The sequence below is a fragment of the Peromyscus maniculatus genome, chromosome 5 (assembly GCF_049852395.1).
Source record: "Peromyscus maniculatus bairdii isolate BWxNUB_F1_BW_parent chromosome 5, HU_Pman_BW_mat_3.1, whole genome shotgun sequence".
Classification (NCBI taxonomy): Eukaryota; Metazoa; Chordata; class Mammalia; order Rodentia; family Cricetidae; genus Peromyscus; species Peromyscus maniculatus.
In genome coordinates this window covers 26938465-26951493 of record NC_134856.1, presented here as the reverse complement: position 1 = coordinate 26951493, position 13029 = coordinate 26938465, and the positions used below count along the sequence as shown (strand labels likewise).

At 43.4% G+C, this 13029-nt stretch overlaps 1 protein-coding gene across 6 annotated transcripts in view; it reads right to left on the bottom strand.

The window, feature by feature from the left end:
* Mmaa (metabolism of cobalamin associated A) overlaps positions 1 to 2412 on the bottom strand; it is a 32006-nt gene extending 29594 nt beyond the window's left edge. For 2 of the 6 annotated variants that reach the window (XM_006971728.4, XM_042277495.2), the window contains exon 1: positions 1919 to 2272. The gene's annotated coding sequence lies outside the window, so the exon portion shown is untranslated. Of the gene's footprint in view, positions 1 to 1130; positions 1846 to 1918 lie in introns of those variants that run through there. The other 4 variants (XM_042277494.2, XM_076571954.1, XM_042277496.2 and 1 more) reach the window with 4 other exon arrangements.
* Positions 2413 to 13029: the final 10617 nt, after the last annotated feature.

The following is a 13029-nucleotide window of genomic DNA, read 5'->3' as shown; positions in this document are numbered from 1 at the left end:
CTCTCTCCTCCTGCCTCTCGCCATCACTCACGGACCACACTCTCTCCTCCTGCCTCTCGCCATCACTCACGGACCACACTCCTCTCTCCTGCCTCTCACCATCACTCACGGACCACACTCTCTCCTCCTGCCTCTCGCCATCACTCACGGACCACACTCTCTCCTCCTGCCTCTCACCATCACTCACGGACCACACTCTTCTCTGACAGCCCCCATCACAATGCACTGGGGTCACTTTTAAGATGGCAGTTGTCTTAGTTAGGTTTCTACTGCTGGGAAGACACACCATGAAGCACAGCAACTCTATAAAGGAAAGCATTTAATTGAGGCTGGTTTACAGTTCAGGGGTTTAGTCCATTATCATGGTGGGACATGGTGGCGTGGAGGCAGACATGGTACTGGAGGAGCTGAGAGTCCTCCATCTTGATCCACAGGCAGCAGAGGGAGACTGTGTGTTACACTGGGCATAGCCTGAGCATCTGAGACCTCAAAGCCCACCCCCACAGTGACACACTTCCTCCACCAAGGCCACACCTCTTACAGTGCCACTCCCTATGGGCCAAGCATTCACACACGTGAGCCTGTGGGGGCGATTCCTATTCAAACCACCACTGCAGTCTTGGGTAGACGGTGGTTCTCTTTGTATCCACAGCTTACTGTTCACAGACTCAAAGAACACATGCACAAATGTTGCATGTGTCCATGCTAATTGATTTTTGAAAACAGTCTACTTGTAAACATGTATTTTTCTGTTTAAAGTCTGGTACACCTGCTTTGTTTTGTTTTTTTCATTAGGAGTTTGCTTAGCAGCATGATCTTTCCAGATAGTTCTCTTGGAACTGATCAAATAAATATTCTTAATTTCAGTAACTACCATGGCAAGAACACAAACTCAGTATATTAGGTCAGTGTCACATTATACCCCGGCCACAAAGTCACTCCACAAGTGTCTTGATTGGGGCGCTGTCTGACACACTCCAGGCTTTGTGAATGAGAAACCGTGAGGGTGGGGCCCACAGCATGTGTTCCGAAGCCTGGGGTTTGACAACTGCCACCCTAGGAGCAAATGCAACCGTCTGCACTTGGTAGCACAGTTCTGCGAACACCTTTCCTACAATCTCCTTTCATACCTCCTCCAAGGAGACTCTTCCAAACCTACCACCTGCTTTTCCAACTTCCAGATTTGACCCACAGGTCACATCTTTCCTCTTCTATGACATTTCTCCTTCGCTGCTGAAATCCTCTTCTGATGATCCCGGCTTTTGGGAATCTTTTCCATTCTGTAATTCCAACTATTCTGAATATTAACTTAGGTGACAATCTGCACAGATCACTAACAAGCTGTACCTGAACTCTGTAAAAGACCCACGACAATGAGGATTTTAAATCAATATAGGAAGATCAAGTGTTTACTTTTCCCACGTGACACCAATTAGCTGGGACAATTTTCAGTAATTCACTAGCTCTATCCATTCTAAACCGATGGTAACACCTTCGAATTTTTCTAAGCACCGATTTATGCTACTCGCGGTTACGTAACGTCATGTTTATATTTTCTCCTAATAGGAAACAAACCCTTAAAAGAACCGTCCTTTTAAAAATACTATTTCCCTGAATGTATTTACTTTGTCAAAGAACATTCTGGACATTATACATGACCCCAAAATGCTTTGTTTCTGCTGGAAATTGGTTTTCTACCGGCTTAGACACTTTTATAGTCTCTTTGTTCTCCAAAATATATGCATGGGCCACAATTCTTAAGAAAGGCGGCAGGCAGTAAGGAACTCTATTGACGCTATTGTGGCTTAGGCCGTATTTCACTTTTCAAATATGAAACACTATCTGCAGTTGGCACGTCCTGTGACGAGATCCACCCAGACACCGCTTCGGGACTCCTCCTCTGCACCCTACTTCATACCCGGGTGTGACTCTCCTGAGAAACCGTGGTCAGCCACTCCTCGGTGTCTGCTGCTCCCTTGCAGGCGGGGCTGGCTGACACAGCGCAGCCTCCGGGCCCCATCTCCCTCCCTGCGGCCGCGAGACCGACTGCAGCGCCTGCGACGCCCTTCTTATGTAAGGAAGGAGCGTGCCGCCCCCCGAGGCCTTCCTGCACACACCCCGCCCCGATCCAGTCACATCCTCCTCTGCTGCCCCCCGCGAGCCTCCAGGGGGCGCCCCCGACAGCGGGGCTGACCCCGGGCGGAGGACGAACCGGCCCCGACCGCGGCCTCAGCGCGCACGGGGTCCCACACTCACCCTCCCGAGGCCGCGCCGCGCCGCCCCGCCCCTTCCGCCCACTCCTCCCATTCTGCCCGCCCCTTCCGCGCACGCCGCACGCAGGCGCAGTGTGACGCCCCGCGCAGGCGCAGGCGCAGGCGCGTCGCCGCTGGGCGGGCTGTCTCGTGGCGGCCGGGGCATGCGCGGGAGGGCTGGTCCTCCTGGGCGGGAGGCGGGCGGTGCCGGCGGCGCTGGCCGCGCTGGTCCTCGGCGCCTCCCCGCGCGGTGGCGACCTGGCCTCGGCTGCCGCAGGGGCCTCCGGCCTGCCCGACCTCGGCGGCCAAGCCCCCGCCTCCCGCGTCACTGATGACGCGGACGCAGCTTGCAGCGCACGTGGCCACCTGTTGGGGTCACCGCTCCACCCCCAGCCCAAGTGCAAGTCTGAACAATGGCGTGGTTTGAGTGGCTGAAAGACCCACGGATTTTCTCGTTACAGCTGATCCATTCGTAATATTTTGTAACATGCCCCACATTGAGAGACCTGTGCTCACCGAGAAAGTCGTCTGGGTTGGGCAGGCTCTCCCTTGAAAGGACCTCACCTACTTCTATCTTGCTTGGGACGGAGTAGTAATTTCGGTTTTTTTGTTGTTTTGTTTTTGGAGACAGGGCCTCTGGCTGTCCTTGAACTCACTACGTAGACCAGGCTGGCCTCAAACTGCCCCCTCCCAAATGCTGGGATTAAAGGTGTACCCTATGGCTCCCTGCTGTAACTAATTTAAAAAATTTTTAAACACACAGGATGCAACAGGTGGAGCAGCCGGTGTGTACTAGTCCAGGATTTTTAGGGGAAATTTTCTCTAATATTGTAATCAAGGTAACATCCATGTGATCTACATACTATTTTTCTTTTTTTTTTTTTGATGAAAGATGAGTTTGTGAGGAAGTTTGCTAACTTAAAAACTGATCCCTAGCCTTTACCTGTTTTTTATTCTGCAAACTATAAGATACTTTAGTGCATGTTGCTTTTTAAAGTTCCCCAGCAGTTCCAGAATATCACTCCTTTGGAAAATATTAATAGTTGCTTCATGAAGCAGACGTGTCCCTGTAACCAGTGCACCCAGAGGAGGTGGGGGACTGGAACCTGCCTTTGAGGCTGTGAGATTTCCACCTATGTGCAACATTCTTCTGAAATGGTTTAGCCTGAATCTCATTGTTAAATGCCAGGCAGAAAAATTTTAAACTGGTTTTATTTGGACTTCAGAAATGTCAGTATCGTAAAAAGTAACAACCAAAAAAAAAAAAAAAAAAAAGAAATTTAAGGCAACTGAGCAATCTTGGGTAGCAGTAAGGATTTTAAAATTTTAAACATGAAGACACATATTAACTTGAATTTCTCAGGAATGGTCTTTTAAAAGGATTGTTTTGTGTTTAGTCCATGTATAATCAAGTAGTACAAGATCTATGAGTTTCAGGTAATCCAGAATGAGATCGTGTGAAGACCGAAGAAGTAGGGCGTTGTGTTAAAAACAGGTCATTTAAGTGTTTTGTTTTTTAACTCTTTGACCATAAATTTGAAATCTTTAAAAATATAAAGTTGTTGGGGCTGGAGCAACGGCTCAGCGATTAAGAACATATTTGCTGCTATTGCAGAGAAGCCACATTGGGTTCCCAGCACCCACAAAGGCAGTTCACAACTGTCTGTAACTCCAGTTCCAAAAGTCACTGCCCTCCTCTGGCCTCTGTGGACACCAGGCACACATGCATAGCACACACATGCTTACAGCCAGCATAAAAATAAGTGTTTTTAAAAGTTAAAAATTTGGGAGATGTCCTATCTAGCAATTATTTAAACATTCACATATATAAGAAACAAAATTCATGATATAGTAATTTTCCTATCACCTGACCTTAAGAAATGCTGCACCATGTCTTAAGAACTGTGGGAAGGGCTTAGAAATGACCTCATTATTACAGGTATCATATTTAACTTCGTATACTAAAGCCTGGGAATTCACCAACCAAACTAGTTATGGGTCAGTGCTGTGTGTGGCATGCTATAATAGGACTTGTAAATTTTTATAATTGGTCAGTTACAACTTTTTAAATACTCATTTCAACAAATTTGAGCAGCTGCCATGTTTCAGATACTGTATAGGTTCCTGGAACTCTGGATAGCAAAATCAGAAGATGCTCACGCCCTTTTATAGGATGGTATTGTATTTGTATGTAATCTACCTCCATCTTCAGCATGTTTAAAGAACACAACAGGGAAAAGGAGCAGGTGCTATAAGCCACAGAGAATGGTCTTGACTCTGCCTGTGACAACCTTTACTATATTCTTTAGATTAACTTTTTTCTATACTTGTCTATATGGTTGTTCTTAAGCACTGCATTTATCCCTGAGCCCAAGTCAGATGACTAGTCACCATTGTTTACCTTTAAATACACACTTGACCGACACTTTGGGAGTTCAGCATTTTAAGGAACTGCATTGTGAACCACTCATGAGAACTGCAAATAAGCCATCTAGTTTCTGTGCATAGAAAAGAATGTAGTCTTCATTTTATATTCAAGTCTCATATGCAGTTAATTTATCCTAAAATTATTAAAGGGCATCTTTTTATGTTCCAGTTTATGGAATAAGCAAAACCTGACATCCAAGGTCATCCTTGTAACCTTTGAGGATGCTGGGAGCCCATTTCTGCCTCCCAGCAGGTGGCAGCAGATGAGTACTCAGTAAGGTATGGTCACTTCACCCTGTTTTCCTGTCCTGGTTAATGTGTTGCCTGTGGCAGGCTGATCGTTCTTCCTGAGCAGAGCAAGAGGAGTACTTATGCTGTCTACCTGGGAGTTTGTGTCAGCTTACTACCTGCTTGGCAGGATATACTGAAATTATATAACTGAATTTTATTGTGCGGTTATGTTAATATTCTTTCACATTTTATTCTTTTTCAACTTTATTTTGGCATTTTGTGTGGGACTTTGGCATCTGTATTTATGAGTGATACTGGTCTGTGATTTTTTTTTTTATTTGTCGGTTTTTCTGAGACTAATGCTGTCATTGTGCTTGTCTAAGCTTATATGAGATTGACGTGTGTTATCCTATGCAAGCCACCTTGTTGGAACAACACTCATATTCACATGCTATGGCCATAGATGAACACACTGTCCATAACCATTAATCAGTTAATATCCATCAGCATTATCTCAGAATTTATGCAGTGTAGCTGAAGTATTCTTATAGACAAATATATTATTTTTTAAAGGCTTTATTAGAAAATTATAGAGGAAAAAAATTAAAACATCCAAGACAGGGACAGCAAACTGTGGGGCATAGGACAAGTTAATGCACAGACTGTTTTTGTACACTGCAAAATTCTGGTGAAACTGATAGAGGACTAAGCATAAGGAGACAGATGCGTCACATCTGGAGGAACTGAACACTTCTCTGCAGGCATAAGACAAGAACCTTCTGTTGATTCAGTGCCAGGGCATGCTGGTAATGGAGTGGGTGAAGCCAGGGAAGCCTCTAAGCATTCTGCCCTGCACACAACTGTCTCCTTCAACTTTGCTGACCTCAGATAATAGTGGTCCTATGCTTGAAATCTCCTAGTTAAAACTGAAAGGATAATATTACAAATTAATTTAGACCAATACAATCAGATAACAATAAATAAATCCATGACCAAAACTTACTGAAGAGGAAATAGAAATTTTGAATTAATTTTAAAATAATTTACAAAAAAAGCCTCTAGGCCCAGATGGTTTCACTGGTGAAATCTGTAAATACTGAAGAACATGTGATGTCAGTCCTACATAAATTTGGAAAATCAGAGGAACATTGACAGCCTAATCTTGTAAACACTGAGATGGTAGAAAACCAAGTCAACAGCTACCATGGAGAAACAGATGCAGAATTCTTATGCAAAATAGAAAAAAGTACAACAGGCAAATGGGATTTATTCCAGAATGTAACTTTGACCCAACATAAATAAATCAAATGCCTGATGGCACAGGCCTGTAATTCTAGCTTCTCAGGAGGCTACGGTGGGATCACAAATTCAAAGCCTGCCTAGGTCAGCTGAAGTCCAGGCAGGTACTTAGGGAAAGAGAGACAGAAAGACAGACACTCCAGCTACAGTGAACCCATTCTGTATTTCTAACTCATGATGAAAACAAGTGGAGAACTAGAAAAAAGGAACTTTATGCCATAATGACGTCCGTGAGTGACCAGGGGCCACCAGCATGCTCATTCACCAATAGTCTGTCCTAGGACTGGCCATCAGATGAGCTGTCTGCTCATGGAGCTTCTGGTGAGCTTTGTTCTGGGTTCTCACAAGTCTTCCAAAGACGGAAGATTAAAAAGGACAGGAGTTCAGCTACTCACAGCTCAATGCAGGCAAATCTGAGCTACTTGTCCCTTTAGGCTTTGTGTACAGAGTCTCTTAATTCTGCTGAATTTAATGCTAGGTCATAGGGTAGAAACTGTCTAGAAGTATTTCTTCATGCTAGTAAGTAGCACTTGGCACATGAATTTTTTTTTTTTTTTTTTTTTTTTTGGAGCTGAGGTCCGAACCCAGGGCCTTGCACTTGCTAGGCAAGCGCTCTACCACTGAGCTGAATTCCCAACCCCGGCACATGAAATTTTTAAACAGTAGCATAAAAACTTGTAAATGCTTTTAATGAAAGATAGCTGTAGTCTGAAACTACAGAGGTGCTGAAGTGAAAACTAAATAAACAAGTGATGACCATGGTCCAGGTTGTTGGCCTTGCAAGTTCAGACTGACTGAGGGCGTGTCCTCCTCTGCCAGTAGGTGCACACGGGAAACAAGTGTGGAATTGCTAGGACCACTTTCCACCCAATTGCACCCACCTGGTCCTGCCCTGAGCCTGGACTAGTCTGGAAACCCTGGCTGGAGCTGCTGTTTCACCTCTGATGCTGTCGCAGAAGTAGAATTGCAGCATATTTAAAATTCACAAAGTTGTCTTTTCTGACATTCCTTCCCACTGACGGCTGTAGTTGACAAAAGAGAAAATCTGTCTCTTTTGATGAATTTAGTAAGTAGACAGAATGTAGACTACATTTGCCTGATGGCATAACAAAAATCATTGAACAATGCTGAATTTGGGGAAACTACCATTTGCAAACTACAGTTCTGGTTGACAGGATGACTCATTCTGTTGATAGTTCTCTGCTTCTGCATGATTTCAAGGAGGAAGGCCCTAGGATTTCCTCTGCTGACTAAATCTCTCTCATCCCATTATTCCAACAAAATACTTGAAATTCATTCTTCAGGAAAAATTGCAACATCCAGCTTTGTGCTAACCGAATCTCTTCCAGGATTTAGGAAGATACAAGTTTTGGTTTAATAGATGTTTAAGAAGATTTGGGATTATAAGTAATTCTTAATGTTGAAAAGTACTTTTTGACTCTTGAAAAGGTTTTAAATTATTCTCTGTGCTTATTGATTTGACTGTCAATCATGCTTAATTTTGCAAGATTACTTCTCAAATTTCACTTTAAAAATACTAATTGTGTGTGCACACACACACATGTACCCAGACCCTTCAAAAGTCAGAAGAGTGCATCAGATCCCATGGAACTAGATTTGCAGACAGCTGTGAGCTACTCTGGGATTGAAGTAGTCCTCTGGAAGAGCAGCCAGCACTTTCAACCACTGGCCATCTCTCCAGCCCTAAATTTTATTCGGACTAGTGTTCTGAAGATCTCCCCATGTTTCCTTCCCTTCTAAAAAAGCATTTTTGAGATGTTATTTCAATTTCTCTATTTTGCACTGTTTTAACTTTAACAAATTTCTTTGTTTTCTTAATACCCAGTGGATCTTGAACTTTGGAGTGAATATATGTAACATGTGACCCTGAGTTTCTGACTCAGTAAGTCTGGGGTAGAACCAAGGAAGATGCATGTCTGCAACCTGAGGTGATGTGGATTCTGCTGATCCAAATTGCAATAGTGGAATGTGTAAGGATTTGTCTCAGCGGTCTGTCCTAAAAGGCACTGTTCATTTCTTCCACAGGAGACTCTACTTTTGATTTTGCAGGAAAAAAAAACATAATGCTTTTCCTGGTAGGAAAAGGAAACAGCAGTGTCTGTTACAGGGTTCTCCAGAGTCCAGCCATCAGCTGGTCCCTTGGTCACTGTGGAATCTTACTATCCAGCTGCTATCCATCACTATCCAGCTGCTCTGACTTTGTTTTTAAAGTCACCTGCTGTCATTTACTTCACTTCCTTTGCTGTTTTCCTTCCTGCGGAAAGTCTCTGACCTCTGTCCCACATACCTTCTGAATACAAAGGTCCGTCTCTTACCTCTTTATTTTTACCTTCTCTGAGTCAGTCACACGGAACCCTTTTATGGTTGTAATCTTTTCATTCCTTACATTAAACAATATACTTTAGCCTGTAATCTTTTTGAATCCTCTTTTTTAAATTATATTTTAAAAACCTTTAATTACACTCTATTGACAGATTTAGGCCTGTTCCTAGTATCAGTAACTGCACATGGGTGATTTCACCGACACCCTCATTGGGAATTTTGAGAAACATTGGTAGATGTACAAAAGTAGAGTCTCCTGTGGAAGAAATGAACAGTGCCTTTTAGGACAGACCGCTGAGACAAATCCTTACACATTCCGCTATTGCAATTTGGATCAGCAGAATCCACATCACCTCAGGTTGCAGACATGCATCTTCCTTGGTTCTACCCCAGACTTACTGAGTCAGAAACTCAGGGTCACATGTTACATATATTCACCCCAAAGTTCAAGATCCATTGGGTCTTAAGAAAACAAAGAAAATTCACTGAAGTTTTAGTGACATAAAATCATTGAAAATTACAGTCCAGCATTAAAGCGAAAGCAAGTGAGTGATAGAATATCCTCCAGGCATTTAAACACAGTCCTGTGAATCCTTTTTGATAGTGGGAAATGTCTGTGGAATAACAGTGGGAAGTCTGAACATAAAATTGTTCTTCAGGCTGGGGGATGGCTCTGTAAGTCAAGTCCTTACTGTGCCGGCATTGGGACCTGAGTCTGGAGCCCCAGCACCCACAGAAGACCCAGGCACAGGGCGAGAGATCACTCAGTAGTTAAGAGCACTTATTGTACTTGCAAAAGACCTGGGTTTGATTCCCAACACCCATGTTGTGGTTCACAACTGTAACTCCAGTTCCACAGGATCTGATGTCCTCTTCTAACCTCTGTGGGCACTAAGTAGACTCATGGGCAGCACAGACGCACGCACGCACGCACGCACGCGCGCGCGCGCGCGCGCGCGCACACACACACACACACACACCACAAGGCTGTGCTCACTTGAAGCATTTATAGAAAAAAAATGAGGCGGGCGGTGGTGGCGCACGCCTTTAATCCCAGCACGCAGGAGGCAGAGGCAGGCGGATCTCTGTGAGTTTGAGGCCAGCCTGGGCTACCAAGTGAGTCCCAGGAAAGGTGCAAAGCTACACAGAGAAACCCTGTCTTGAAAAACCAAATTAAAAAAAAGAAATCAGAGGACAACAAGCAAAATGATTTACAGCGACTGTTGGCCCTGGGGTTGCATGCACATTCCCTTGTGTTTACCTTACAGATGTTGTTTCCAGTTTTCTATAAGAATGTGTTTTGCTCTTATATTAAAAAAATCTTATCAATACAATGATTAAAAGGAGAAAAGAAGGAAGTAGAGTGGGGATAAGAGAGAAGAAAGTGAAATCACACTTGATAGACTTCAGTTTGCCTCCTACAAGGTCCCCAGTGACTTGCAGATGGAGACCACTGTTTGAGAAGAATAAGCCTTCAGAATACAACTGCAGCAGCGGCCAGTCCTGAGGCTCTGCTGAGGTGTGGAGAGAGTCACTGCCTCCTCACACTCCCCACACAGTCCCCAGAGACCAGGGTGCGCAGCTGAACATGGCTGCAAGCTCCCGCACCAGGCTAGCCATCCCAAAGTGGGATAAACTGTAAACGCTCAGAGTAAGCTCCTCCGCCCCGTTATCCCTCCCCTTTAAGACCCCACGCTCCCTCCCCTCCCCTCAGATGGAGTACTTGCTTGCACCTGTCTCCGAGTTGGTGTATCTGTTCTATGCTCAAATAAGAAATGCCTTTATTTTTATTTCAACTCAGTTTATAATTTTGTAATGGGGGCGGGGGGAGATAACAAACTTTCCAAAGTCCGATTTGGACATAACATTCTTTTTGTTTGTTTGTTTGTTTGTTTGTTTTTTCGAGACAGGGTTTCTCTGTGTAGCTTTGCGCCTTTTCCTGGAACTCACTTGGTAGCCCAGGCTGGCCTCGAACTCACAGAGATCTGCCTGCCTCTGCCTCCCGAGTGCTGGGATTAAAGGCGTGCACCACCACCGCCCGGCTGGACATAACATTCTTATCCCTTCCCCCTAAAATGTGTGGTTGCTAGGAAAAATAACACAAGTGACAGGTCAAAAGCATTACAGACAGACAGCCATCGATTCTTCCTGCAGGGACGCAGCACAGAAAACCACATAATTTTTATTCAGCATTGAAAGGGATAAACAATAAAAATTGAGTGAGTGAAAAATCTTACTGCAACACTAATCTTTGCTCTTTCAAGTACATTAGTTACTAAAATATTAAGTATGCTAAAGTAGTATTAGGGGAAGCGTCTTTAAATTTAGATATACTTAAATATATTATTCTTGGGAAGGATTATTTTTAAGTTACATTTTTTGTGTGTATGTGTGTGTACATGCACATGCACACATGAGTGAGCATTTTCATGTGAATGTCAGATGGCAACTTGTGGGAGGGTCCTGGGAATCGAACTTGGGTTGTCAGGCTTGGTGGCAAGTGCCTTTATCTGGCCCTCCTCAGAAGGGTTCTTATTTTACACTTTTGTTATTTGAATTAACAACCTGGCTAATAAATGAGGCAAAAAACAAACAGATTAGAGGTTTTGTTTTGTTTTGTTTTGTTTTGTTTTTTAAGACAGGGCTTTTCTTCGTAACAGCTCTGGCTGATCTGGAACTCGCTCTTAGACCAGACTGGCCTCTAGCTCACAGAGATCCACCTGCCTCTGCCTCCTGAGTGCTGGGACTAAAGTTGAGCGCCACGCCCCCCCCCCCCCCCCAGCCAGATTAGAGTTTTAAAGTTTAATACCTACCTTCCTGCCAGCCTATCTACCCTTACACTTTGAACGATGTGATTATTTCTTTTTGACAAAGAACTGTAGAGCTGATAAAACTTCAGGGCACTAAAAACTCAGAGAACTGGAGCTGGCGAGACAGCTCAGCGGGGGAAAGGGCCTCTGAGCTAAAGACCCAAGCTCAGTCCCTGGCACCCACAGGACCGAAGAAAGAACTGACTCCTGCATGTCATCTCTGACACTCACATGTGTGCATTGTTGCAGAATATTCCTTTACACTGTGTGAAGATGTGTCACTGTGACTGGTTTAATGAAGAGCTGAATGGCCAATAGCTAGGCTGAAGAGGTTAGGTGGGACTTGCCGGGACACAGAGGACTCGGAGAAAAAGAAAGACACCAACAAACACAGAGCAGGTTGACATGCCATGCTGAGGAGAGGTAACTGAGCCACGTTGTAGAATGTAGATTAAATCATGGGTTAATTAAGTTGTAAGAACTAGTTAGGAAAAAGTCTAAGCTAATGACAAGCTTTCCTAATTAATAAGAACTCTCCACATCATTATTTGCAGGCTGGCAGTCCTGACAAGAAAGCATACTGCATGCTATGGCAAAACACACAAACGACACAATACATGCTAAATTAAAAACTTAGCAAGTATTTTTAAAATGTTCCAAACAGGCCAAATTTCTATTCTCTAATAAAACAAGATCAAAATTAATACAAATGATTAAACGGGGTGGCGGTGATGGTGAACCAATCATTTGGAAACCTGGGGGGATGAATTACTCCATGTCTTAAGGCAACACTAAAAAAAAATCAAAAGTATAATTGTAGATCCTGTAGGGTGGTAAAAGGATATGGAATAAGCTAATGGAATGTACACAGAGGAACCAAAATCCAAATCATTATTTAAGTATTTCCAGTGTATAAAAAAGAAATTGAATGAAATATTCAACTCAAAAATTAGAAAAATAACTTTCTCCTTAAAAAAAAAAAATACCAGAAAAGAAATAGTCTCTCCCCTGCCAAGTCATGAGAAAAGTAAATACAGAAGTTGTTGAATTAAGTCTAGGTGGCGACACATCCTAGCCCTCCATGAGAGATTTCAGGCAGGAGGGCCCTAGACCATGGCAGCCCTGTATGTAACAGGTGTCTCAGAAGAAGAACAGCAATGGAAACATAGGCAACATGAAATCAAAGCCGTTGGTTAGAAAGTAGACTTACGAGTTGTACCTTTGCAGAAAAGATAATACAAAAGCACCCTGGAGGAAGCATACACACCCTAATACTAACACCAAGATATTTGAAGAGTGAGAAAGGGGACAGAAATTGTATATTATATTATATTATATTATATTATATTATATTATATTATATTATATTATATTATATTATATTATATTATATTATATTATATTATTATTAATTATTATTATTATAAAGGAGATTACCGGTCAAACAATATGGCAGGCAGGCTAGGTTATTCAGACCAGCCATTCCCAGGGGGGTGTGGGGAGGGGAGCACAAGTTATAGATGATGGGCAGGTAGCACATCAAACAGTTTTTGAAGAAATAAGGACCCACTGAGACAGTAGGAGCACCAACAAAGCCTAAATGGAGAAGGGACACCAGAGGCAAATTACTGTTGTTCGGGGAACATTGCTGAACCAGGTAAGCCCTG